Below are 26,712 nucleotides of genomic sequence, written 5' to 3'. Positions count from 1 at the left end.
TGGATGCGGGAGAGGATGGGCCCAAGGTGGGAATGTACTCCGAGCCAGAAGCAAGATGTTGCTGCTGGCTCTCGTGTGTGGTCGGCAATGGGGGTGCGGCACCTTGGGGTGCAGTGCCACGCTCCGGGACTACTGGGAGACCTCTGCCACCAGTTTTCCTGGCTACCTGCTCCAGGGCCTCCATCATCCCTTCCATGTTATATCTTATTTGTTGGACAAAAACTCAGTGCCAACTATGAGGCTGTAGAGTGACTTGGATAGGTTAGGTGAGTGGGCAAATGCATGGCAGATGAAGTATAATGTGGATAAATGTGAGGTTATCCACTTTGGTGGTAAAAACAGAGAGACAGACTATTATCTGAATGGTGACAGATTAGGAAAAGGGGAGGTGCAACGAGACCTGGGTGTCATGGTACATCAGTCATTGAAGGTTGGCATGTAGGTACAGCAGGCGGTTAAGAAAGCAAATGGCATGTTGGCCTTCATAGCGAGGGGATTTGAGTACAGAGTCAGGGAGGTATTACTACAGTTGTACAGGGCCTTGGTGAGGCCACACTTGGAGTATTGTGTACAGTTTTGGTCTCCTAACTTGAGGAAGGACATTCTTGCTATTGAGGGAGTGCAGCGAAGGTTCACCAGACTGATTCCCGGGACTGACATATCAAGAAAGACTGGATCAACTGGGCTTGTATTCACTGGAGTTCAGAAGAATGAGAGGGGTTCTCATGGAAACGTTTAAAATTCTGACGGGTTTAGGCAGATTCGATGCAGGAAGAATGTTCCCAATGTTGGGGAAGTCCAGAACCAGGGGTCACAGTCTAAGGATAAGGGGTAAGCCATTTAGGACCGAGATGAGGAGAAACTTCTTCACCCAGAGAGTGGTGAACCTGTGTAATTCTCTACCACAGAAAGTTGTTGAGGCCAATTCACTAAATATATTCAAAAGGGAGTTAGATGAAGTCTTTACTACTAGGGGGATCAAGGGGTATGGCGAGAAAACAGGAATGGGGTACTGAAGTTGCATGTTCAGCCATGAACTCATTGAATGGCGGTGCAGGCTCAAAGGGCTGAATGGCCTACTCCTGCACCTATTTTCTATGTTTCTATGTTTCTATGTTCTTGGTGCTTAGTAGGCTTTTTGCTGCTGCTTAATCTCCCTTGTGCCTCCAACAACAGCCAAACAAGCACAAACCACAGCCACTCAAGCCTTCAGTCCCTCTCAGCTCCCTCTCTCTCTGTCTCCTCTTCTGCGCATGTCATGATGACCCTTGACCTCCTGAATCATGGGAATCAAGCATTGCCATGCCGTTGATAAGGACGGCGACACTTTACGGCAGAAGGTCAAAAGAATTTAACGTTCGCGGCCATTTCATATCGCTCGAGGTAACGGCCATTTTAAAAAATGGAGACTAGGTGCTTTGAGAATGCCAGCAATCTGAAAACCCTTTTTTACTGCCCACGCCAGAAATAACACCCATTTTGGGGCGATAAGCATAAAAGTGGAAAATCTAGCCCCATATCTTTTGTTGTGTATACCATGCAAGTTATGTATGATGATTATTTTGTTATGATTACTTCTTCATTAAGGAGGGTGAAGTATAATAGAGCTCCCCGTAGTGGACTACTGATGTAGATAATAAAAGGGTCCTGTGGCAAAGTCACATGATAGGTTTTGTTTTCAGAGCCATCTTGTGTAGTGTGCTTCTTAGTGATAGCATAAGAATATATTCCAAGGGCAAGGATTACAGAGATCATAGGAGGCTCATTACTCAACTAGCCTGGTGTGGCAGAAGAAGAAAGCATAAAAATACTCAGCTCAGCATGGGGGCCAGTATTAAGATGTGCCTCCTGGCCAAGGAACGTCAACTATGTGCATGCACTACCAGTGGCTTTTGCTACTTTTATGCCACAGACATCTGCTCGGTATCTCATGGGACATTGCAAGAGTCAACTACTTTGTTGGGTACCAATTCTTAAAAGAAGTACATATATTTCAGCAGCATAAACAGTATAGCAGGCATCAGTTTCTGCAAACTGGTGGTTAATTACAGATGTAATTAACTACACATGCAGCCATTCATGCATTCACCAACAATCCTCAGCTTCAGGTCATCCAAAACTCTGCTCAAACTCCTGCTCACCCATCACCTCTTCGCTCTTTGGAATATATTAGTTACCAATCCCCTGACACATCAATGTCAAATTCTCATCCTCATGTTTAAATCCCTTCATGACCTTAACCATCCTCATCACAGAACCTCCTGTTGCCCTACAAATCCCTTTAACTCTTTATTCCTCAAACTTTGGCATCTTGTGCCTCCCTTTTCCTTTGACCCACCATTGGCAACTGACCCTTCACCATGCTCTGAAAATCTGTGTAGGCCCTGTGAGGTCGGCAAGTCTGGAGTTTGGAGATCGGGAGTTCGGAGGCCTCGGAAGTCAGTGAGGTGAGTTGGTAAATAGCTCTCTTTTCTCTATTTCTTTTAGGTTGGGAGTTTGGAGGCCGAGAAGTCGGGAGGCCACAGAGGTCGGTAAAGTGAGTTAGTAAGTAGCTCTCTTTTTTCTATTTCTTTTTAAGTAGATTTTAAACTAGACAAGGCTAATTAGAGGGATGGCAGTGTAGCTTAGTCCCGTGGCGTGCACATCCTGCAGCATGTGGGAAGTCCTGGACGCTTCGCGCAGCCAAGACAACCAAGTGTACAGGAGGTGTCTCCAGCTTCAATTGCTCGAGCTCCGAGTTTCGGAGCTGGAGCAGTGGGTGGAGTCAATAAGGTCCATCCGCGAAGCTGAGAACTACGTGGATAGTTGTTTCAAGAGGTGGTCACCCCGCAGCTTAAAGGCATGCTGATAGAGGGGATGTAGGTGATCACCAGATGTAGTAAGGGTGCTAGGCAGGTAGTGCAGGAACCCCCCCGTGAGTCCATCTCGCTTTCAAACCAATATTCACTTCTGAGTATCGGTACGGATGATTGTGCCTCTGGGGAGTGCAGCCAGAGCCAATTCCAAGGCACCACGGGTGGCTCAGCTGCACAGGGGGGAGGGACAAAGAACAAAAGAGCCCTGTGATAGGGGATTCTATAGTTAGGGGAACAGACAGGCATTTCTGCGGCCATAGACGTGACACCTGAATGGTTTTGTGCCTCCCTGGTTTCAGGGTCAAGGATGTCGCAGAGCGGACGCAGGGCATCCTGGGGGGGAGGGTAAACTAGAGGTCATTGTCCATAACGTGACCAATGACATAGGTAAAATAAGGGATGAGATCATACAGGAAGAATTCAGGGAGCTAGGAATAAAATTAAAGGGTAGGACCTCAAAGGTAGTAATTTCTGGGTTACTACCAGTGCCACGTGCTAATGAGTATAAGAATAGAAGGACAGAGAGGATGAACACTTGCTGAAACGCTGGTGTAGGATAGAGGGCTTTAAATTCTTGAGGGATTGGGACTGCTTCTGGGGGAGATGGGACCTGTACAAACAGGACGGTTTGCACCTCAACAGCGCCGGGACCAATATCTGCGCAGGGAGTTTTGCTAGTGCTGTTGGGGAGAATTTAAATGAGCTTGGTGGGGGATGGGAAGCTGAGAACAAATTCAAAAGAGAAGGAAGTAAAGCAGAAATTGGATAGTAAGAATCTAGAAAATGAATCTGTAAGACGGAGGAAACAGGGCTTAATATGTAGTAAGCAAGGAGGTCTTCCTGTGTTGAATAGTATATATTTTAATGCAAGGAGTATAACGAATAAGGCGGATGAGCTAAGAGCACTTGGGAGTATGACATTATAGCTATTACAGAAACTTGGCTGAAAGAGGGGCAGGTTTGGCAGATCAATATTCTTGTCTACAGGATTTTTAGATAAGCTAGAGAGAGGGGTAAAAAGGGGTGGGGGTTGCGGTACTGATTAAAGAAAATATTACAGCGGTGATGAGGGATGATAGTTAGAGGGATCATCAAATGAAGCCATATGAGTCGAATTGAAAAATAAAAAAGGGGCGATCACACTGCTGGGTGTGTATTATAGACCCCCAAACAGTGGGAGGGAGATAGAGGAGCAAATATGTAGGCAAATTGCTGTTAAATCCAAAAATCATAGGGTAGTAATAGTAGGGGATTTTAACTATACAAATATTGATTGGGATAAATTTAGTGTGAAGGGTATAGAGTGTGCGAAATTCTTGAAATGCATTCAAGAGAACTTTTTTAGTCAGTATGTAGCAAGCCCAACACGAGAGGGGGCGGTCTTGGATTTAGTTTTGGGGAATGAAGCTGGGCAGCTTGAAAGGATATTAATGGGACAGCACTTGGGTGTCAGTGACCATAATTCAGTCAGATTCAAGTTGGTTATGGATAAGGGCAAGAATAGGCCTGGAATAAAAGTTCCGAATTGGGGAAAAGTTAATTTTGCTAAGTTAAGGAGTGATTTGGCCATGGTGGACTGGAAACAACTACTTGTGGGTAAATCAGTGTCGGAACAGTGGGAGGCATTCAAGGAAGAGATCCGGAAGGCTCAGGCCAAACATGTGCCCTTAAAGAAAAAGATTGGGAAAAATAATTCTAGAGCACCCTGGAAGTCTACGGACTTACAGGGGAGGATTAAGAAATAAAGGAAAGCTTATGTCATATATTAACGGCTAAATACTATAGAATCTTTCGAGGAATATAGAAAGTTAAGAGGCAAAATTTAAAAGGATATTAGGAATGCTAAGAGAGAACACGAGAAATTCTTGGCCTGTAAAATTAAGGAAAACCCCAAGATGTTCTATAAATATATTAAGAGTAAGAGGGTAACTAAAGAAAGGGTAGTGCCTCTGAGAGACCATGAAGGTAATCTTTGTGTGGAGGCGGAAGATGTTGGGAGGGTTCTTAACAAATACTTTGCATCTGTTTTCCCAAAGGAAAAATGCAATGCAGATATTGCTATCGAGGAGGAGTGTGATATTCTGGATGAAATATAGTGAGAGAGGAAGTATTAAGGGGCTTAGCAGCTTTGAAAGTAGATAAGTCCCCAGGCCCGCATGAAATGCATCCCAGGCTGTTGAGCGAAGTAAAAGAGGAAATAGCAGAGGCCTTGACCATCATTTTCCAGCCCTCGTTCGATTTGGGCCTGGTGCCGGAGGATTGGAGGACTGTTAATGTAGTGCCCTTGTTTAAGAAGGGAGAAAGGGATATGCCAAGTAATTACAGGCCTGTCTGCCTAACCTCAGTAGTGGGAAAATTATTGGAAAAAATCCTGAAAGACAGGATAAATCTGCATTTGGAAAGACAAGGATTAATTAGGGACAGTCAGCACGGATTTGTTAAGGAAAGATCGTGTCTGACTAACCTGATTGAATTTTTTGAGGAGGCAACCAAGAGAGTCGATGAGAGTAGTGCGTACGATGTCGTATATATGGACTTTAGCAAAGCTTTTGATAAGGTCCCACATGGTAGACTGGTCATGAAGGTTAAAGCCCATGGGATACAGGGCAAAGTGTCAAGTTGCATCCAAAATTCGCTTGGAGGTAGGAAGCAAAGTGTAATGATTGATAGATGTTTTTGTGACTGGAAGCATGTTTCCAGTGGGGTTCCGCAGGACTCAGTACTGGGACCCTTGCTTTTTGTGATATCTATCAATGATTTAGATTTGAATATAGGGACTATGATTAAGAAGTTTGCAGACAACTCTAAAATTGTCTGTGTGGTTGATAATGAAGAGGAAAGTCATGGGCTGCAGGAGGATATCAATCTACTGGTCAGGTGGGAAGAGCAGTGGCAAATGGAATTTAATTCAGAGAAATGTGAGGTGATGCACTTTGAGAGAGCTAATAAGGAAAGGGTCTACACATTAAGTGGTAGGCCACTTAATAGTGTAGATGAACAAAGGGACCTTGGAGTGCTTGTCCACAGATCCTGAAAGTAGCAGGCCAGGTGGATAAGGTGGTTAAGAAGGCATACGGAATGCTTGCCTTTATTGGCCGAGGCATAGAATATAAGAGGAGGGAGGTTATGCTTAAATTGTATAATACTTTGGTTAGGCCACAGCTGGAGTATTGCGTGCAGTTCTGGTCGCCGTATTATAGGAAGGACGTGATTGCACTAGAGAGGGTGCAGAGGAGATTTACTAGGATGCTGCCTGGAATGGAGAATCTTAGTTATGACAACAGATTGGATAGGCTGGGTTTGTTCTCATTGGAACAGAGAGGTTGAGAGAAGACCTCATTGAGGTGTGCAAAATATTGAAGGACCTGAACATAGTGGATAGTAAGGGTCTATTTCCATTGGTGAAGGGGTCTATTACGAGGGGGCATAGTTTTACGGTGGTTGATGGAAGGTTTAGAGGGGATTTGAAGGGGGGCTTCTTTACGCAGAGGGTTGTGGGGATCTGGAACTCACTGCTTGGAAGAATGGTGGATGCAGAAACCCTCACTACTTTTCAGAGATGGTTGGATGGGCACTTAAAGTGCAGTAACCTGCAGGGTTACGGACCTAGAGCTGGTAATTGGGATTAGACTGGATGACTTTTTGTTGGACGAAGCAGATATAATGGTAAGTACTGCAGGGAATAGAATATTGCCAGGGTGAACTCCTGGACTAGTTTCAATCGCCTAGATGGGTCGGAGAGGAATTTTCCCAGATTTTTTCTCCCTAAATTCGCCTGGATTTGTATCTGGTTTTTGCCTCTCCCAGGAGATCACATGACTCCGGTTGGAGTGGAGTGTAGAAAGTTTCAGTATAAGGGTGTCAGTTGTGTGAGGCGGATTGGCTGGGTTGGGTGCTCTTTGCCTTTCTGTCATTGTGCATAGGTTTATATGTAACCTTTAGGGCTGCTGACCAAGGGCCATGTGGCTCTTTGTTGGCCGGCACGGACATGATGGACCGGAATGGCCTCCTTCTGCTCTGTAAATTTCTATGTTTCTAAATCCATCCACCTACATCTTCCCCATCACCGTTAAGACTTTCTGTAAAACCCACCTCTGACCAAGCTCTCTCTTCCTAATATCTCCTTCTTTGACTTGGCGTCCATTTCTTTTATTACACCTCTTGTGAAGTGCCCTTGGATTATTTTTGTGCTAGAAGCACTATATAAATGCAAATTGTTGTTGGTTTTGATTACCTCTGAGGGATCCCAGGGTGATTTGATAACCAATCATAAATGACTTGTTTATTTACAAGTTAATCTGAGGATTGCCTTCCTCACACAGAGGTAGAGTTTGAAATACAAAGAACAAAATCTGGAAGGTATAGAAATAACTGACAAAAGGTGATTGACAAAAGTCACTAAAAGAGAGCAGTAGTGTAGGTGGCAAGTGAAAACAGTCATATATCAATGGATATTTTAACTGAATCGCTGAATTATGGGAGTTACGCCTAAAGTGGACCAGTTGCAGAGGGATCAAAACTGGTTGGGAAATTGGGTCAAAAAGTGGTCAATGTCACCTAATGTAGACAAATGGAAAATCATAAAGATGGATATCAGGAAAATATAAAGTGATAAGAAGTTGACAACATGGCTCTACAGCTGGTAGATCATGCTTGTCAAATCTACTGGAGTAGATATAATGGAGTTAGATGACAGAGAGAACTGAGATAATAGCAAAGCCTTTGACATAGTATTACATAGGCCTACTCTAGAAGGCAGAAAAGCATGGAATATGGCAGAATTTTTTGTGGAAAAGAGGAAAACAAATGGAAAAAAAGAAATTGGAACAATCTACATGATATGACACAGGAGAGGGATCAAGGGCTAGAATTCCATTCCATCATCGCCCGGTTTCTCGGAGGTATTGCTCTTTTTGGGCAAGAATCATGTCGGCGAAAATTTCCACAACTGAGTTCCGCTGGTGGTTTCGAAGTACCGCTGGGGAGTGGACCGCCGGCGTGCACCGTCCATAGATCGCCATCGCCCGATTTTTGACTCAGCGGTGACTTGTAGGTAAGTTGAAAAAAAAACGCCCACGAGAAGCAGCAGAGTTAGGCGGTGCTGGGTGGTAGGTAAGTAGCCCTGCAAAAAAGGTAAGTGAATGAGTTTTTACTAATTATTTTTCAATTCTCTTACAGTGATTAAGGTGAAAAAGGTCCTGAGAATGTGTTTCTGATTTTTTTATTTTATGTTTTTGAAAAAATATTTTTTGTGTTTTTCTTCTCATAGGCCCAAACCGCAGCCTCGATGTAAATTTTAGTAATTATCACCCATTTTTTTTTTAAGAACTGCCCAATCAGCCCAAGATTCCATTTTTCGCTGAGAATCGGGGTAAAAGGTCCATTTTTTTTTTCGCCTGGCGGATTTCTTTCTTTTTTTTATAGAATCTTCGCTGGCAATAATTTGAGAATCTTAGCAGTATTTTGGGTGGCAATCCGGCGCAGGCAGATTTTTTGGAAATTCTAGCCCCATGGGTTTTATCATAATCATAAGTAAATTGTACCTCCAGATATTATAGCTCAATGGATAGAGCACAAATCCCAGGATGTGACAGTTAAAACCATAGACCACATATGTTTACAGCACAGTGGAACATAAGAAATAGGAGTCGGAGTAGGCCATACGGCCCCTCGAGCCTGCTCAGCCATTTAATAACGATCATGGCTGATCTGGTCATGGATTCAGGTCCACTTCCCTGCCCGCTCCCCATAACCCCTTATTCCCTTATCGGTTAAGAAACTGTCTATCTCTTTCCTAAATCTATTCAATGACCCAGCTTTCACAGCTCTCTGGGGCAGAGAATTCCACAGATTTACAACCCTCTGAGAGAAGAAATTCCTCCTCATCTCAGTTTTAAATGGGCAGCCCCTTATTCTAAGATTATGCCCCCTAGTTCTAATCTCCCCTATCAATGGAAACATCCTCTCTGCATCCATCTTGTCAAGCCCCCTCATAATCTTATACATTTCGATAAGATCACCTTTCATTCTTCTGAATTCCAATCAGTAGAGGCCCAACCTACTCAACCTTTCCTCATAAGTCAACCCCCGGAATCAACCTAGTGAACCTTCTCTGAACTGCCTCCACAGCAAGTATATCCTTTCTTAAATATGGAAACCAAAACTGTACGTAGTATTCCAGGTGTGGCCTCACCAATACCTCGTATAACTGTAGCAAGACTTCCCTGCTTTTATACTCCGTCCCCTTTACAATAAAGGCCAAGGTTCCATTGGCCTTCCTGATCACTTGCTGTACCTGCATACAAACCTTTTGTGTTTCATGCACCAGGACCCCCAGATCCCGCTGTACTGCAGCACTTTGCAATTTTTCTCCATTTAAATAATAACTTGCCCTTTGATTTTTTTATGCCAAAGTGCATAACCTCACACTTTTCAACAATATACTCAATCTGCCAAATGTTTGCCCACTCACTTAGCCTGTCTATGTCCTTTTGCAGATTTTTTGTGTCCTCCTCACACATTGCTTTTCCTCCCATCTTTGTCTAATTCGGCTTGCCATGTCTGTTCCGCTTCTTTGCTAGAACTTATGTTGATTTGAATTGAATGTCAGAAAACCCAAAGTTCTCGACACAGGGATCGCGAAATCTTTGTGCAAAGTGTACTTCGGGGCCAGCGGCGAACACCTTTGCTTTGCTGCTAATCACAAATTCTGAGCCAATATATTTAGAAATAATTTGTGAATCAGATGATAGGTGTGCATCTCAAAACTAGGCTATTCCCCAAATCACAACACTTTCTCTCCCTTTCAGGATGCTTGCTCACTTTATAGTTGCAACATTTTCTGGGGTTGTATCCGCAACCTTTCTCCCGATTGCCCAGTGTAACCTGAGGAAAGCCTGAAAACAGCCCCAGAAAATGTTGCAACTATAAAGTGAGCAAGCATCCTGAAAGGGAGAGAAAGTGTTGTGATTTGGGGAATAGCCTAGTTTTGAGATGCACGCCGTTTTTCCAGGGTATCTGAAATTACATTTGGAGAATCCCATGGAAATTCTTCCCCATAATGTTGCTTATTGTGCTCCAAAGAAGAAAATTTCATGTTTACAGAAAGTCAGGTTCTACCCGGCTGCGTACAAAGCACTGGTCGCCTGTCAGCTTAAAGGGATGCATCTTTTTAGAAGCAGACTTTCTGGGCAGCACAAATGAAGAAGCTGCAAGAGTTGGCCCTTTCAGAGAAGATAGTCTGAAAGTTTTACCATTCATTGCTCCACAGCTCTTGTGATCGACCCTACCCCACTCCCCCCCACACCCCAGTCCACCACCCATTGCCACTCCACACAACCCTCGTACCCATAGGTAAGGGACTTAACTTCGCACATTGCAAGGCAAGCATCCCAACAGCCATCTTTATAAAAGCGGAGAACTGCCTGTGGAGGCACAACAGGAGATGGCAGTTCACCCAAGTAATGATAATAAAGCCTGAGGATTGATTTAGAGGCCAGCCTCGGGCCTTCTAGTTGGGGCATGCGTCGCTGGTTATGGATCAAAAAATGGGCTGTAACCAATTTCTATCCCAAATAGTGACTGTTTGTTTGTTTTAATGACTGATAGAAAGACAGTATTGAGAGGGCACAAATTTAAAATAGACGCAAAAAGAATTAAGGGGGAGGTTTCAAAAAAGTTCTTTACACGGTGGGTGTTTATAATGTGACATTCTCTGCCATAAACCACTATTGAAGCAGAGTCCGTGGCTGGGATTTCTGCTTCTCTGTTCACCAGCATGTAACTTTATGCCTATTCCCTTTAATAAATGGAAAATCACAATCAGGTGAGTGCAGAGCAGAAAGCCTCAACCTATAATTTATTTTAAAAGAGGTATATTAAAGGGTGTAGGAAATGTGCAGGTGCATGAGGTTAGACTGGGTGGCTCATGTAGACAGTAGAATTTGTATTTATAGAATGCTTTTCATGACCTCAGGACATTACAAAGTACTTTTGAAGCGTAGCACTGCTGTAATATAGGCAAACACAGCAGCCAATTTTGAACACAGCAAGGTTCCACAAATAACAATGAGATGCATGATCAAATAATTTGGTTTTATTGGTGTTGATTAAGGGATAAATGTTAGCCAGGGGACCAGCACTGACTTGAAAGGATGAATGGCCTGTTTTTGTGCTATAACATTCTCTGATTCTGTGATTAGCTACTATTTGTTATTGTCACTAATGAAATTAACATTTTCAGAAATTGCACATTTCAAAAGCATCCATGATGATAATTTTGCGGACAATTTGTTAATCTTGACAAATAACAGGCTCAATTTTTAAAGAGAACTTTAGCTCCCAAAAGTTTATGGAACATATTTTAAACTAGGTTAATTATATGTGAATATTTAGCTGTGAGTGACCTCGTGAGCAGAAGACTTTTCTTCTGTTATTACTGCTAATCTCAGTTTTACTAATTGCGCAAAAGGAGAGTAGTGAATTGTTAAGTCCTGACTCTAATGTACTGACTTACACGAGACACATGCTGAAGTCAAGGTCACTCAAGACCTGCACCTTTAATTCCAGCTCTCCGGTGCTGCACTTGCCTGAGACCTCTCTTTATATACCTCAGTGGAACAGGTATGGAGTGGCTCCTGCAAGTGCATGCCTGGTGGTAAGGTATGCTTATTGTTACAGGTCATATCCAGTTACAGTCATGTATAGCATGGTAAGATACAGTTATATACAGTAATGTGAGATACATGACATCACCCTCCCCCAAGGTCTTATTGCCTTTATAGATTCAGTCTCTCAGATGGTCTGCGCTCTCGCGTGGAGCATCTTAGTTGTGGTTCAGTTGTTTGCCTGTTTTTCGTTCAGTGTGATTGCTGATATCTCGCCTGGGCTGTCTGTTTCGTTTGGTGTGATTGCTGGTATCTCGCCTGGGCTGTCTGTTGAGACTGCCCTTTCCTCAGGTTGTTCCACCTGTCTGTCCATCAGGTGTGGTGTGAGTTCCACATTGTAGTCTGCCTCTGGTTCTTCAGTGTTATCAGTGAATCTACTTTTTACTTGGTCTACATGCCTCCGGCAGGTTTGGCCATTGTCCATTTGTACAACCAGTAGCCTGTATCCCTCTTTGTCTGTTACTGTCCCTGCAAGCCATTTGAGACCCCGGCCATAGTTTAGCACAAACACTTTGTCCCCTATCTCATTCAACCTCCCCGTCGAATTTTGGTCATGGTACTCAGTTAGCTTTTGACGCTCAGCCTCAACAATTTCATGCATGTCTGGAAGGATTAACGAGAGACTGGTCTTTAAGGTTCATTTCATCAATACTTGCGCAGGGGGAACCCTAGTCAACGAATGCGGACGAGATCTGTATGCCAGCAGCAGTCACGACAGGCGGCTCTGCAGCGTGGGACCTTGGATTCTGAGCATGCCTTGTTTAATGTCTGCACTGCTCGCTCCGCCTGGCCTGGTCTTAACGTGATTTATACCGTGGTCAACTATAAAATCGTGAAATTCTGCGCTGCTGAAGCACGGACCATTATCACTGACCAATATGTCAGGAATGCCGTGCATTGTAAACATGGTTCTAAGGCTCTCCACAGTGGTGGAGGTGGTGCTTGAGTTTAAAATGGTGCACTCAATCCATTTTTAAAATGCATCAACGACTACGAGGAACATTTGGCCCATGAATGGGCCCGCATATTCTACATGCACCCGTGACCACGGTTTGGTGGGCCAGGGCCAGGGGCTTAGGGGAGCCTCCCTGGGGGCATTACTGAGTTGGGCACAAATGGTGCACCGTCGGACGCAGAGCTCCAAGTCCGCGTCAATGCCAGGCCACCAGACATGAGATCTGGCTATGGCCTTCATAAGGACGATCCCCGGGTGTTCGCGATGGAGCTCCCGGACAAACGCCTCTCTGCCTCGCAAGGGCATAACTACTCGGCTGCCCCATATCAGGCAGTCTGCCTGTAGTGAGAGTTCATGCATGCGCCTATGGAAGGCTTTGACCTCCTCGGGGCAGGCATCGCGAGCCTCTGCCCAGTCATGGGTTAAAACGCATCTTTTAACTAGAGATAACGTGGGGTCGCTGGTCGTCCAGGCTCTGATTTGACGAGCCGTCATGGGCGAACCTGTGGATTCAAAGGCATTGAATCACAGTCCTGTTCATCGGACCCTTCTGTGGTCACCAGGGGTAGCCTGCTAAGCGCATCGGCACAGTTGTCTGTGCCTGGTCTGTGCCTTATGGAGTAGTCGTAAGCCGCCAGCATGAGTGCCCACTGCTGAATGCGCGCCGAGGTGTTGGCGTTGATTGCCTTGCACTCGGATAGTAGGGACGTGAGGGGTTTGTGGTCGGTTTCTAATGCAAACTTGGCCCCGAAAAGGTATTGATGCATTTGATGCATCGTTTTGACACCGTACACGCACGCGAGCGCCTCCTTCTCAACCATACCGTACTCGCGCTCCGCCCGCGAAAGTGACCTGGAGGCATGAGCAACGTGCTGCAATTTACCCGCATCATTGACGTTTTGTAAAATGCACCCGACCCCATACGCTGACGCATTACACGTAAGGACTAACTTTTTACCTGGGTCAAAAAAGGCTAAAACACTCTTGGAACATAGAAGGTTGCGTGCCTTATTGAAGGCACATTCTTGGGCGTCCCCCCAAAACCAATCGCATCCCTCTCTGAGTAGCATGTGGAGAGGCTCCGGCAGCATGCTCAAGTTCTGCATAAAGTTCCCAAAGTAATTGAGTAGCCCGAGAAAGGCGAGCAGTTCCGAGACATTCCGGGGCCTGGGTGCCAGGCGAATCGCTTCGGTTTTGGATTCGGTTGGGCGGATTCCATCAGCGGCAATCCTTCTGCCCAAAAATTCAACCTCAGGCGTGAGAAACAGACACTTGGATTTCTTAACAATCGACTTAGTACTTCCTCAAGATTGCAGAGATGAGAGTCGGTGTCCCTGCCCGTGATGAGTATGTCATCTTGAAACACAACCGTCCCCGGGATGGACTTGAGCAGACTCTCCATGTTGCACTGGAATATAGCAGCTGCCGACCTGATGCCGAATGGGCATCGATTGCACTCAAAAAGGCCTCGATGTGTGTTGATGGTGGTGAGTAGCTTAGACTCTTCGGTCAGTTCTTGCGTCATATACACAGATGTGAGGTCAAGTTTCGAGAAAAGTTTTCCTCCAGCCAAAGTGGCAAATAGGTCATCCGCTCTGGGCAGTGGGTATTGGTCCTGTAGGGAGACTCTGTTTATGGTAGACTTGTAATCCTCACAGATTCGCATGGATCCATCAGGCTTCATGACGGGGACGATGGGGCTTGCCCAGTCGCTGAATTCCACGGGAGAAATTATGCCTTCCCGCAGAAGCCGGTCCAGTTCATTTTCAATCTTTTCCCTCATCACATAAGGCACAGCTCTAGCATTCTGTGTGATGTAGATTCTAACTTTAGCCCCTTTGAAGGTGCCCACACCTGGCTGAAAGAGATGTTCAAAACGGCTTAGAACTTTGAGCAGGAGATCGGTTCCTCTGACGACATGGCGTGAACATCATCCCATTTCCAATTAAGTTCTGCTAGCCAGCTTCTCCCCAACAGGGCTGGGAGATCCCCGGGGACAATCCATAGGGAAAGTCGGTGCACCATCCCTTTGTGTGTGACTGAGAGCATGGCGCTGCCAAGGACTGGGACGATTTCTTTCATATAGGCCCTTAGTTTGGTGTCGACCTTCGTGAGTTTTGGTCTGTTGCTTTTGTGCGGCCACAGCTGTTCAAATTGTTGAACGCTCATGAGGGATTGACTGGCCCCCGTGTCCAGTTCCATGTTGATGGGTATCCCGTTGAGTAGAACCCTCATCATAATTGGAGGCGTCTTGCTGTAAGAACAGTGGACATTGATCGTGTTAACCCGCTGTACCTCGGCGTCCCGTGCACTGTTCCAACCGTCTTCTGGTCCGCTTTCTGACCCTTCCGATTCGTATACCAGCCGAGCTGCTGTTTTTCTGCACATGCGAGCCAGATGCACTGTGTAGTTGCAGTTTCTGCAAATGGCATGCTGAAATTGACACACCCTGGTTGAGTGCCTTCCCCCACATCTCAAACACAGGCTGTTTCCATTGTTTCCGAAGGATGAGCTGCGTCTGGCTGATCTCCCTTGAGCTTCTCTCAATCTGTTGTTGATTGCTCGCATTGTGGGTTGAACATAACAACATAAGAACATAAGAATTAGGAACAGGAGTAGGCCATCTAGCCCCTCGAGCCTGCTCCGCCACTCAACAAGATCATGGCTGATCTGGCCGTGGACTCATCTCCACTTACCCGCCCGCTCCCCATAACCCTTAATTCCCTTATTGGTTAAAAATCTATCTATCTGTGATTTGAATACATTCAATGAGCTAGTCTCAACTGCTTTCCTGGGCAGAGAATTCCACAGATTCACAACCCTCTGGGAGAAGAAATTCCTTCTCAACTCGGTTTTAAATTGGCTCCCCCGTATTTTGAGGCTGTGCCCCCTAGTTCTAGTCTCCCCGACCAGTGGAAACAACCTCTCTGCCTCTATCTTGTCTATCCCTTTCATTATTTTAAATATTTCTATAAGATCACCCTTCATCCTTCTGAACTCCAACGAGTAAAGACCAAGTCTACTCAATCTATCATCATAAGGTAACCCCCTCATCTCCGGAATCAGCCGAGTGAATCGTCTCTGTACCCCCTCCAAAGTTAGTATATCCTTCCTTAAGTAAGGTGACCAAAACTGCACGCAGTACTCCAGGTGTGGCCTCACCAATACCCTGTACAGTTGCAGCAGGACCTCCCTGCTTTTGTACTCCATCCCTCTTGCAATGAAAGCCAACATTCCATTCGCCTTCCTGATTACCTGCTGCACCTGCAAACTAACTTTTTGGGATTATTGCACAAGGACCCCCAGGTCCCTCTGCATCACAGCATGTTGTAATTTCTCCCCATTCAAATAATATTCCCTTTTACTGTTTTTTTTCCAAGGTGGATGACCTCACATTTTCTGACATTGTATTCCATCTGCCAAACCTTAGCCCATTCGCTTAACCTATCTAAATCTCTTTGCAGCCTCTCTGTGTCCTCTACACAACCCGCTTTCCTACTAATCTTTGTGTCATCTGCAAATTTTGTTACACTATACTCTGTCCCCTCTTCCAGGTCATCTATGTATATTGTAAACAGTTATGGTCCCAGCACCGATCCCTGTGGCACACCACTAACCACCGATTTCCAACCCGAAAAAGACCCATTTATCCCGACTCTCTGCTTTCTGTTAGCCAGCCAATTCTCGATCCATGCTAATACATTTCCTCTGACACCACGTACCTTTATCTTCTGCAGTAACCTTTTGTGTGGCACCTTATCGAATGCCTTTTGGAAATCTAAATACACCACATCCATCGGTACACCTCTATCCACCATGCTCGTTATATCCTCAAAGAATTCCAGTAAATTAGTTAAATATGATTTCCCCTTCATGAATCCATGTTGCGTCTGCTTGATTGCACTATTCCTATCTAGATGTCCCGTTATTTCTTCCTTAATGATAGCTTCAAGCATTTTCCCCACTACAGATGTTAAACTAACCGGCCTATAGTTACCTGCCTTTTGTCTGCCCCCTTTTTTCAACAGAGGCATTACATTAGCTGCCTTCCAATCCGATGGTACCTCCCCAAAGTCCCGAGAATTTTGGTAGATTATAACGAATGCATCTGCTATAACTTCCGCCATCTCTTTTAATACCCTGGGATGCATTTCTTCAGGACCAGGGGACTTGTCTACCTTGAGATCCATTAGCCTGTCCAGCACTACCCCACTAGTGATAGTGATTGTCTCAAAGTCCTCCCTTCCCACATTCCTATGACCAGCAATTTTTGGCATGGTTTTTGTGTCTTCCACTGTGAAGACCGAAGCAAAATAATTGTTTAAGGTCTCAGCCATTTCCACATTTCCCATTATTAAATCCCCCTTCTCATCTTCTAAGGGACCAACATTTATTTTAGTCACTCTTTTCCCTTTTATATATCAGTAAAATCTTTTACTATCTGTTTTTACGTTTTGCGCAAGTTTACTTTCGTAATCTATCTTTCCTTTCTTTATTGCTTTCTTCGTCATTCTTTGCTGCCATTTAAAATTTTCCCAATCTTCTAGTTTCCCACTAACCTTGGCCACCTTATACGCATTGGTTTTTAATTTGATACTCTCCTTTATTTCCTTGGTTATCCATGTCTGGTTATCCCTTCTCTTACCGCCCTTCTTTTTCACTGGAATATATTTTTGTTTAGCAGTACGAAAGAGCTCCTTAAAAGTCCTCCACTGTTCTTCAATTGTGCCACCGTTTAGTCTGTTATCCCAGTCTACTTTAGTAAACTCTGCCCTCATCCTACTGTCGTCCCCTTTGTTTAAGCATAGTACGCTCGTTTGAGACAATACTTCCTCACCCTCAATCTGTATTATAAATTCAACCATACTGTGATCACTCATTCCAAGAGGATCTTTTACTAGGAGATCATTTACTATTCCTGTCTCATTACACAGAACCAGATCTAAGATAGCTTGCTCCCTTGTAGGTTCTGTAACATACTGTTCTGAGAAACAATCCCGTATGCATTCTGTGAATTCCTCCTCAAGGCTACCCCGTGCGATTTGATTTGACCAATCGATATGTAGGTTAAAATCCCCCATGATTACTGCCGTTCCTTTTTCACATGCCTCCATTATTCCCTTGATTATTGTCCGCCCCACCGTGAAGTTATTATTTGGGGGCCTATAAACTACGGCCACCAGTGACTTTTTCCCCTTACTACCGCTAATCTCCACCCACAATGATTCAACATTTTGTTCATTAGAGCCAATATCGTCTCTCACAACTGCCCTGATATCATCCTTTATTAACAGAGCTACCCCACCTCCTTTCCTTTCTTGTCTATCTTTCCAAATTGTCAGATACCCCTGTATGTTTAATTCCCAGTCTTGGCCACCCTGTAACCACGTTTCAGTAATGGCCACCAAATCATACCCATTTGTAATGATTTGTGCCGTTGATGAGGTATGATCGGCCGTTCATGTGGCCCTTGATTTTGATGGCTTCTGGCGCCACTGTCTGCTGTTGAAGGCCTGCTCTCCTGCCTTTGTCTATGTGCGAGGCTAGCGGTTTGTTTCACAATGTGAACCCCTTGTTCTGATGCCTCGTTGGTTGTTGTACCCGAAGTATCGATCAGCCTCGTTTCTTCTTCGCCTGCCAAGAATGTCTGTGCGACCAGTGCTACTGCCTCTAGAGTCAAGTTCTTAGTCTCTATAAGCTTTTGGAATATGCCTGTGTAGCCTATTCCTTTAATAAAAAAGTCTCTCAGTACTTCTCTCCTTAGTTCATCGGGGAACTCACATGAACTAGCCAGCCTTCGAAGTTCCGCCATGAAGTAGGGTATGCTTTGGCCCACACAGCATCTGTAAATGTAGAACCTGTGAACTGGCCATGTGTAGGCTGCTCGCTGGCTTCAGGTGGTCTCTCACGAGTGTGCTCAACTCCTCAACCGACTTGCTTGCTGGTTTCTCGGGTGCCAGCAGGTCTTTCATTAAAGCATATGTTTTCGAGCCACAGCTGGTCAAGAGATGGGCTCTTCTCTTGTCTGCCTTATCGTCGCCCAGCCAGTCTTTGGTCACAAAGCTTTGCTGGAGCCTTTCGATAAAGTCATTCCAATTGTCTCCAGTATTGTATTTCTCATCTGAGCTGTTGGTAGCCATTCTGTGGATTCTGTGATCCCGTAACTCGTCGCCACTGTTAAGTCCTGACTCTAATGTACTGACTTACACAAGACACATGCTGAAGTCAAGGTCACTCAGGACCTGCACCTTTAATTCAAGCTTTCCAGTGCTGCACTTGCCTGAGACCTCTCTTTATATACCTCAGTGGGACAGGTATGGAGTGTCTCCTGCAAGTGCACCCCTGGTGGTAAGGTATGCTTATTGTTACAGGTCATATCCAGTTACAGTCATGTATAGCATGGTTAGATACAGTTATGTACAGTAATGTGAGATACATGACATGAATAATGTGCTTACCTGCTATTATTAATGACTGTGAAACCCTTGTTAAATGCTAATCTAGCTGTGACATATTAAAATCCATAGGTTGGTCACAATATTCCATTGGGATTTCACCTGTCGTTGGTTTCCCAACTCCTGAAGGTGGAGGTAACATTACAATTGAGCCTACCTCGAGAACTTCTCAGAAAATGAGCGAGACTAATTGAATAGCTCTTTGAAAGAGCCGGCACAGGCATGATGGGCCAAGTGGACTTATTCTGTGCTGTATGATTCTATGAACACTTCCAGGTGAAGTCTGGGGGAATAAAGGGCTCCAACCTACAACATGGGCATTGAGGGTTAGCTATTCAACAAAGTGAGGGAGGAGGGTGTAACTGGCAGGCATACTTACTGCAGTGCATTCATGAAAGGCTTGGCTGACCTGGTAAGATCATTAAACATTTTGTGACCATGAGTTTCAAATGGTAGAATCGGCACGGACGGCCCTGGCCTCCTTCCTCTTACCTGCTGTAGTTCTCCTCTGGGCCCTCTTTCTGTCTGTATCAAAGGAGACCTCCCTCCTGAACATAACCTCCTGAACCAGCACTGTATCAATCTTTGTGCTCTGTAGCCGTCTTCTCTGATGTGTTTAGATGAAGAAATTGCTTTGTTGGAGCAAAAAGGTAGTTTGGTGTTGTGGCCCTTTTAAATTGCTGTAGATTGTTATATTGTGCAGTGTGCAGTGCCCCAGTGCAGTGCCCCAAATCAGTGAGGGCCCAATGACAGACTCTAATGCCTGGAGCTCACACAAATTAGTCCGATCCCAGAAATGGCAGTAGGGTCAGCAATCATGACATTATGTGGGGATGATGCCCAATGGAAAATCCAGCCCTGCTCCTCCATTCTGGGGCAATCATGTCAAAACAAGGTGGGCCATTTTCTGTGAGTGACTAAAAGAAAGATGTCGATATCATGATAGACCAGATACATAAATGATTCTCTTTGTCACGTTGGTGCACATCTAAAACTGCATCAACCAACTAGCTAAAACTCGGAAAAGACATTTACAAACTTTGTCAACAAATGAATCTATGACATTGTTGTTTTGCAGAACTTAACTTCTGGCTTTGTTCTGTGCATGAGACATGAAAGTATGCTAGAGTTGTCCCAGAGAATGATGAGTCAATCTTGGATTTTCTTTAAACAAAAATGTTTCTTTAACTTAATATATCTCTTTGTTTAATACAGATCTGAGTTTGTAATCCAGATGTAAAATGCTGCACTCATCTGATTTCTGGATGAGATCCAAAGCTCCATCTGCTGAAACTCCAATTACACAAAGAACACTGACCTATAAAAGCACAGTATTAAAGCTGCTGCAGCCATAGAAAGAATGTTAATAACAACCGCTCGCCAGTTCGATAGTTGGTGTACCACCATGGCTGGAACAATAAACCCTCCATTTTATGAACTGGATAATTGGCACCATACTTGTTCAATAGGGTGAATATTAAAATGTTAACGGTCATGTAGATAGTTAAACTTTGATCTACAACTGTCTTTCAAGCTACAGTTATATATTAGACAATGAAGTAAAACAATTTATAACTGTGTAGCAGACTGTAGTTCTTAACCCTTTACATTTTGGGGGATTGGGCGGGGGGAGGAAGCATACTACATACGAACACGATAGAATAGACCACAACTAGAATAAGAAGAACAAGGAGAATCTTAAGCACACAAAACAATTCAAAAATGTTGCGAAGCTGGTTTGAGACTCCATGTTGTATTCGTCTCACCCAGCTGAAAACTTAAAGGTAAAAGTAACATTTATAACAGAAGAAACTCATAAATATAAAGCAACTCTACCAAAAATGTTTATCTTTCTCACCAGTGCCTGTACAGTACTGTAGAACTTCTAAAAATGTTGTCTGAGAGAGGCCTACTCACTTTGAAGTGCTTGAGGCTAAAGTAAATTTTAGAAATTGTCGTGATTGACCTCAAGACTTTCCATTCAGAAAGCATGCTAAAGTTTGGGAGCTAATTTTCAACCTCACCGCGAGTGGTAATGAAACAGAGCAGATCTCCTCTACCTATTATAGAACCTGTCCAATTTTCTAAATACCACCTCTTCAGGCCATAAGCCACTTTCCAAGTGATAAATTAGTGACAAAACAAAGACGGGGGCGGGTAGAAATTAGTCTCGGCATTTTTGTGGCAAAAAATGGTTGTCGCACACCATGCACGCACCAAAAGCTGCGGTCCCGGGGCTTGCCCCAAATTGAGCCTTGGGCCTCATTTCAATAATTGCGGAGAGCTGCCAGCAATCATTACACGTCCAGAGGCAATTCACCGGTCGCCATGGGACCACTTTGGGCCATCTGCGTCGCTCAGTAAAATCCTGGGTGTGGAGGAGAACAGGAGGTAGGCGAGCATGGACTGACAACAGTCTACGGTAATGCTGTGGAGCTGGGAGGAGCAGGCAGCAGCGCTCCTGCTAGCTGTACATGCAGGTAAGTATTAAAAAACTTTACATTTTTGTCGGTGGTCCCTTGAACGACCGTCGATTAGGCTACATTGACAACCGTAATCCTGAGCATGGAAGGCCCAGTGACTGCTCTGCTCCAGGCAGACGAAATTCCAGGAAGGGGTCTTCAAACAGGTGTTAATCTGCTGATTTGCATATGCACTGGGCCTAACACCTGTTTCAGGCAAGTGGCAGGAACACTTGGAAAGTTGCCATATCAATATGTCGCCGCCCTGAACTTTTCCTTTTTGATTCTGTTTTCCACCCACAAAAGGGATGCAATGAGGTCCAATATCTCCCCCAGGAAATCATGTTTGGGGCATGGAGGTAAAATGAAAAGCCCCAAATATCTGCAAGCCCTAATGTGCTGGCAGAAAAATGGTGGGGCCCACCAACTAGTTGACCCGCTGACTCTATCCCATTTTCTAGAGTCAAGTGCATTTGTATAAATTGTGATGGGGGTGGGGGAACCTGCACCACTTATGACACATCTGGGGCACCCACTCGAGGGGAAGAGGACTGGCTGTGGAGCATTGGCGAGCTGCATGTGTCGGCTGAAGATTTTATAGATCACGAAAAAAAAAGACCACTTTTAAATAGGTCAGTTTCCTTATGGCAACCGATGGCTCCACACTCAATGCCATCGGGAAAGAAGCTTTTTACATTGCTGTGGGCCCCACTATTGTTGGGGTCATGCAGACATACATTTTACTAGGGGCAACTAGGCAGAATTGGCAGGAATTTGTGTGGATGACTTTATGCCACCAGTCCGTTCTTTCACTCACATCCGCACTGGGAAGGGACCTGTTGCATTTTTTTAATGTGTTTTTATCCCAAAACTCACAAATAACCAGGATGCATGCAAACAGTAATACATTATTAATTTCATGGGAGGTTTTGAATAAAAGTCTAATTTCAGTACATATTTAAGCAGAATGTTATGGTAATACAAAATATTGTGGCAGAAATCTTTTCTTAAATTTCATATAATTCTTCACAAAAACCTATACCATATGCTGAAAGACAATAAAGGAAAAGAATTTCTTGCCCACATTACAGGTAGAGATTTATTTATATAACTCTGGGAATTATCTACCTGCATTAGGTAAGGGAAGCACATTTATGTAACAGGAACCAATCAAAATCATCCTCGACACTGTCTCCAAGGAGGTAAAAACCTATTGACTATCTCTCCTGTGTTTTGTTGACAGTTAGGAAAAATCAATGGGCCGTAAATTGTGGCCTCTACAGGTGCATACGAGATACGATCCTGGGATATGTGGGCCCCTACACTGGCCTTCGCATAGAACCCCAGGACCGCAATCGCCGAACCTCCGGGACCACCAGGTACTTTCGTAGAAATTATTGCGGTCGGAGGCTTGCCTCTGACGCAATTTTTGGCCCAATGTCCAATGTCACTTACACAAAGACATAGGGATAGAAATTCACCTCCGCCTGAAACGGGGCGCGCTTACAACTTCTTGCCTGTCATTACCACCGCAATGGTTGCAGCGGCCATTGGAGCAAAATTCAGCATTTTTGCTGAAAAAATGGAGTGGAGCGGTATTGGTGACAGGAATCGGCAGTTTGCAGCAGTGTGAGTGTGGGGTGGTCGATTGGGCCATGAAATTCACCTACTGCTGATTTGCTGCTAACAAGCCAGCTGCTCCCTGACCTCCTTAAAGGCCAGGATTTACAGCTAGGCCCTGAGCAGGGAAGCCGTTTGAGTGGAGGCCATGGCTAATGCAGCAGTAGCAAGGAGGGCCAGCAGATTTTCCGACGCTGAACTAGAGACCCTCATGGAGACTGGAGGGAAGGAGGTGCGTTCTGAACTCTGATACAGGCAGAACGACTAGCGATGTGTTCATGAATGTCTGGAGAGAGATTGCTGAGGAGGTCTCAGGGACCTCCATTCATGACCGGACCACGACCCAATGTCGCAAAATGCTGAACGACATCATTCGCCTGATGAAAGTGAGTACATGTTCCCCCAACACCTCACCTTCCATCTGTGAGCCTCGCCTTCACTTTCCCTTATTTATCACCTTCACTATATAGTCACTGAAGCAGCATTTGATTGTTGAGGCCTATATGTATATATATAGGCCCAGAAATCGTGGCCTGCGCGGGTCCGTACAGAGTTTCTGCGGATCTGGGAAGGCATCGGAAAAGCCGGTTTTCAGCACGCAATGCGCATGCGCTGAAAACCGGCTTTTCCGATCTGTCAAGTTTCGGGCTTGACAGATCCTCCGCATCTCGGGAGCGAGGACATTTGCAAGGGCAAGACTGCGGGATTTACCTATAACTTGCTCAGCAAATGTCCCAAAAACTCTTGGATCTGATGAAAGCAGGCACATCGCCAACATTTACAGACATAAGAATTTTAAAACACACAAAAACATTTTAAAATAAAGTTATAAAAACACATTTTATTGTTAAAAACCCTCCCCACTTAGTTTAAAGCATAATTAAAAAAACATTTTTAAAAATCGGGAAAATATGTATTTTTTAAATACGTTAATAACTTTAATTTAAATTAATAAAAATATGTTGTGTATTATTTCTATCTTTTATTCATGTTTTGGGGGTGTTTCTCATTCATAGTAAAAGGAATTTCAGACTTACGAAACTCCGATTACTATGAATGAGAATATACTGCACCTGATTGGCTGTCCAGAGCCATGTGACTCCAGTTATAGGCCTGCGCACGTCCTGACGTGCATGCGCTGCGACGCGCAGTCAGGAGAGGCCTCCGGACCGGGATCTCGCGTGGCCATCTTTTTTCTAAAATCTATTCGAGCGCCCGCGGGAAGGAGAAACCGGAATTTCTGGGCCAAAATGTTCTCGCAATGGAGGCTCCCTTTCATACCACATTTACAGCTGCATGTCAGGGACACACACTTGTGAGGCCTTATGACACTGCTACTCAGCAAGCCTTCTTTGTTTTGCAGGCGAAGGTTGCTCACAACCATGTGGAGCAACAGAGGACTGGTGGTGGCGATGCAGATATACAGCAGCTCATTCCCCTGGAAGACACTAGTGGGCCCACATGTTGCCTTCCTTGTGGTCGCCGGTCGTGTCGATCCATCTCTCCCTGAAAGCGCCAGCGCCTACCGCACATTTGCTTATGATAGTGTGCAAGTTTCAGCCTGCATGTGTTAATGCCCTATCTCCCCCTTGTCGTGTACGTAAATAAAGAGATTAACTGAAACAGGAGTAAGTAATTTAACTGTGTCCTTTATAACAACAACCCAAAATGGTGTCCCAAACCAGCCTGAACCAGAATGAATATAGTAACGGTGAATAGCTCCCGCAGGGTCCTAATGCCCGTCTCATGACCTATTACAAACAAATAGAGTATGAACACAACATATTTTGGCCCTTTTGAAAACACAGTCTATGTACAGACAAAGTCCTTGAAATAGCCAGGTCATGTTCGGATACGCTGAGACCGGCGTGGAGCTTGTGGTGTTTGATTGAGGTTTTCGGTTGGGAAATAGAACGGTGCCTCTGTTCCATCCTGCTAGTCTGTTGGCCTGTGAGTTGGGATCAGTCTATGAGCGTTCCATTGAGTTCCATCATTGAGCTCGTAGGTGTGAGGGCTAAACTTTCGCCCGATCTGTTTTGGAGGCAAAAGTGAAGATGTGAGCTTATGACTCCAGTTTGGGCGGTTAACTCTGACCCAATTTCCGTTCTTCAGTTGGGATGTTTGAGCACGTCATTTTGTGTCAGTGTATGACTTTGCTTTTCGTTGGTGTTCCGAAATCAGCGAGTGTGATTATCTACCCGCTAGGTTTGGCTGGGGCTTTGAGAATGTCCAGTAGCCATCGAAGATTCCGCCCAATCATGAGCTCAGCGGGTGTCTTCCCCCTTAGCGAGTGCTTTGTCGACCGGTATGTATGGAGAATGGTTTGAACCGCTTCCTCGAATGTTTGGCCTGCTGCGAGGTTGGCTTTCAAACCCTCTTTGATGACGCGGTTATATCGCTCAACACCTCCGTTGCTTTAAGGATTGTACCGAGCATGACAAGTGAGGAAATCCGCGAACTGGTCAGACACAAACTGTGGTCCATTGACAGTGATTATGACCTCTGGGAGGCCCCACTTCGTGAACATGCGCTGCAGAATAGTGACGGTTGTTGATGAGGCCACTGAACTTGTAGCGATTTCTGGCCACTTGGAATGCAGGTCATGTACAAGGAAACGCTGGTGCTGTGGAGCTGCTTCAGTTGGACCGAAGATATCCAACTGAAGTTGTTGCCATGGAATGGGCTTCATTGGCGCTGGTCGGATGTTTGTGGCCTTTTCGCTCAGACTGCATGCTTCACAGTGTGAGACACACTCCTCAATGTGAGTATCAATCGCAGGCCACCATACTGAATTGCGACCTCTCTGCTTTATGCGGACAATGCCAAGGTGTCCATCGTGTGCCAATGAGAGAACGCACTGTTGAAGCGACTTGGGAATTACTGCTCTATCACCACGAGCTAGGCAGCCATCATTCCAAACCGAAAATTAATCGCGAAGTCTGCGGAAGGTTTTCAGCTCTTCCGGAATTTGCTTAGGCCACTCAGGCTGGAGGGAGTGGCACATGTGCTGGAGCATAGCATCACTCTGTGATTTGGTTTTGAGTTTGTCGCAGGAGACAAAGTTTCTGATGGACTGAGTGATGATCGATGTGACATATGTGTCGTCATCTGTGAACAAGTCAGCACCAGAGTCTGAAACAGGTGTTGAGCGGCTGAGCATGTCAACCAGGTAGTTGCCAGCGATGTACTGTATTTCAAAGATATACCGATGAAGGCGATCTAACTATCGATTGATTCGTGATTGTCTGTGCCCAGATCCAGTTGTAGCAAGTAGTGTAGTTAGCGCTTGGTGATCTGTACGGAGGGTAAATTTCCTGCCATAGAGGTAGATGCGCCAGCATTCACATGCATAGATGCAAGCAAGTGCTTCGCGTTCGTTCCCCTGTAGAGTATTTATGTTCTGCAGATGAGGGCGTGTGAGGGGCGAAGGTGACTGGGCGTTCCTGGCCGTCAATCCATTGCGAGAGCACAGCACCCATGGCGTTGCCTGATGCATCGTGGTGACGTACATAGTCGCATTCGGATCAAAGTGCGCGAGGATAGGAGGGGATGTGATTTTCTCCTTGAGTGTGGTGAATGCCTGAGCCTGGGAATCTGTCCATTCCCAAGGGACATCCTTGCTCAGCAACTTGCGAAGTGGTTCGGTAATGTGCGCGTAGTGTGGGACGAACTTCAGATAGAAGTTGCAAGTGTCGAGGA

Source organism: Pristiophorus japonicus, chromosome 5 (genome assembly GCF_044704955.1).
Source record: "Pristiophorus japonicus isolate sPriJap1 chromosome 5, sPriJap1.hap1, whole genome shotgun sequence".
In the NCBI taxonomy this organism is placed as follows: domain Eukaryota; kingdom Metazoa; phylum Chordata; class Chondrichthyes; family Pristiophoridae; genus Pristiophorus; species Pristiophorus japonicus.
This window is presented reverse-complemented; position numbering follows the sequence as displayed.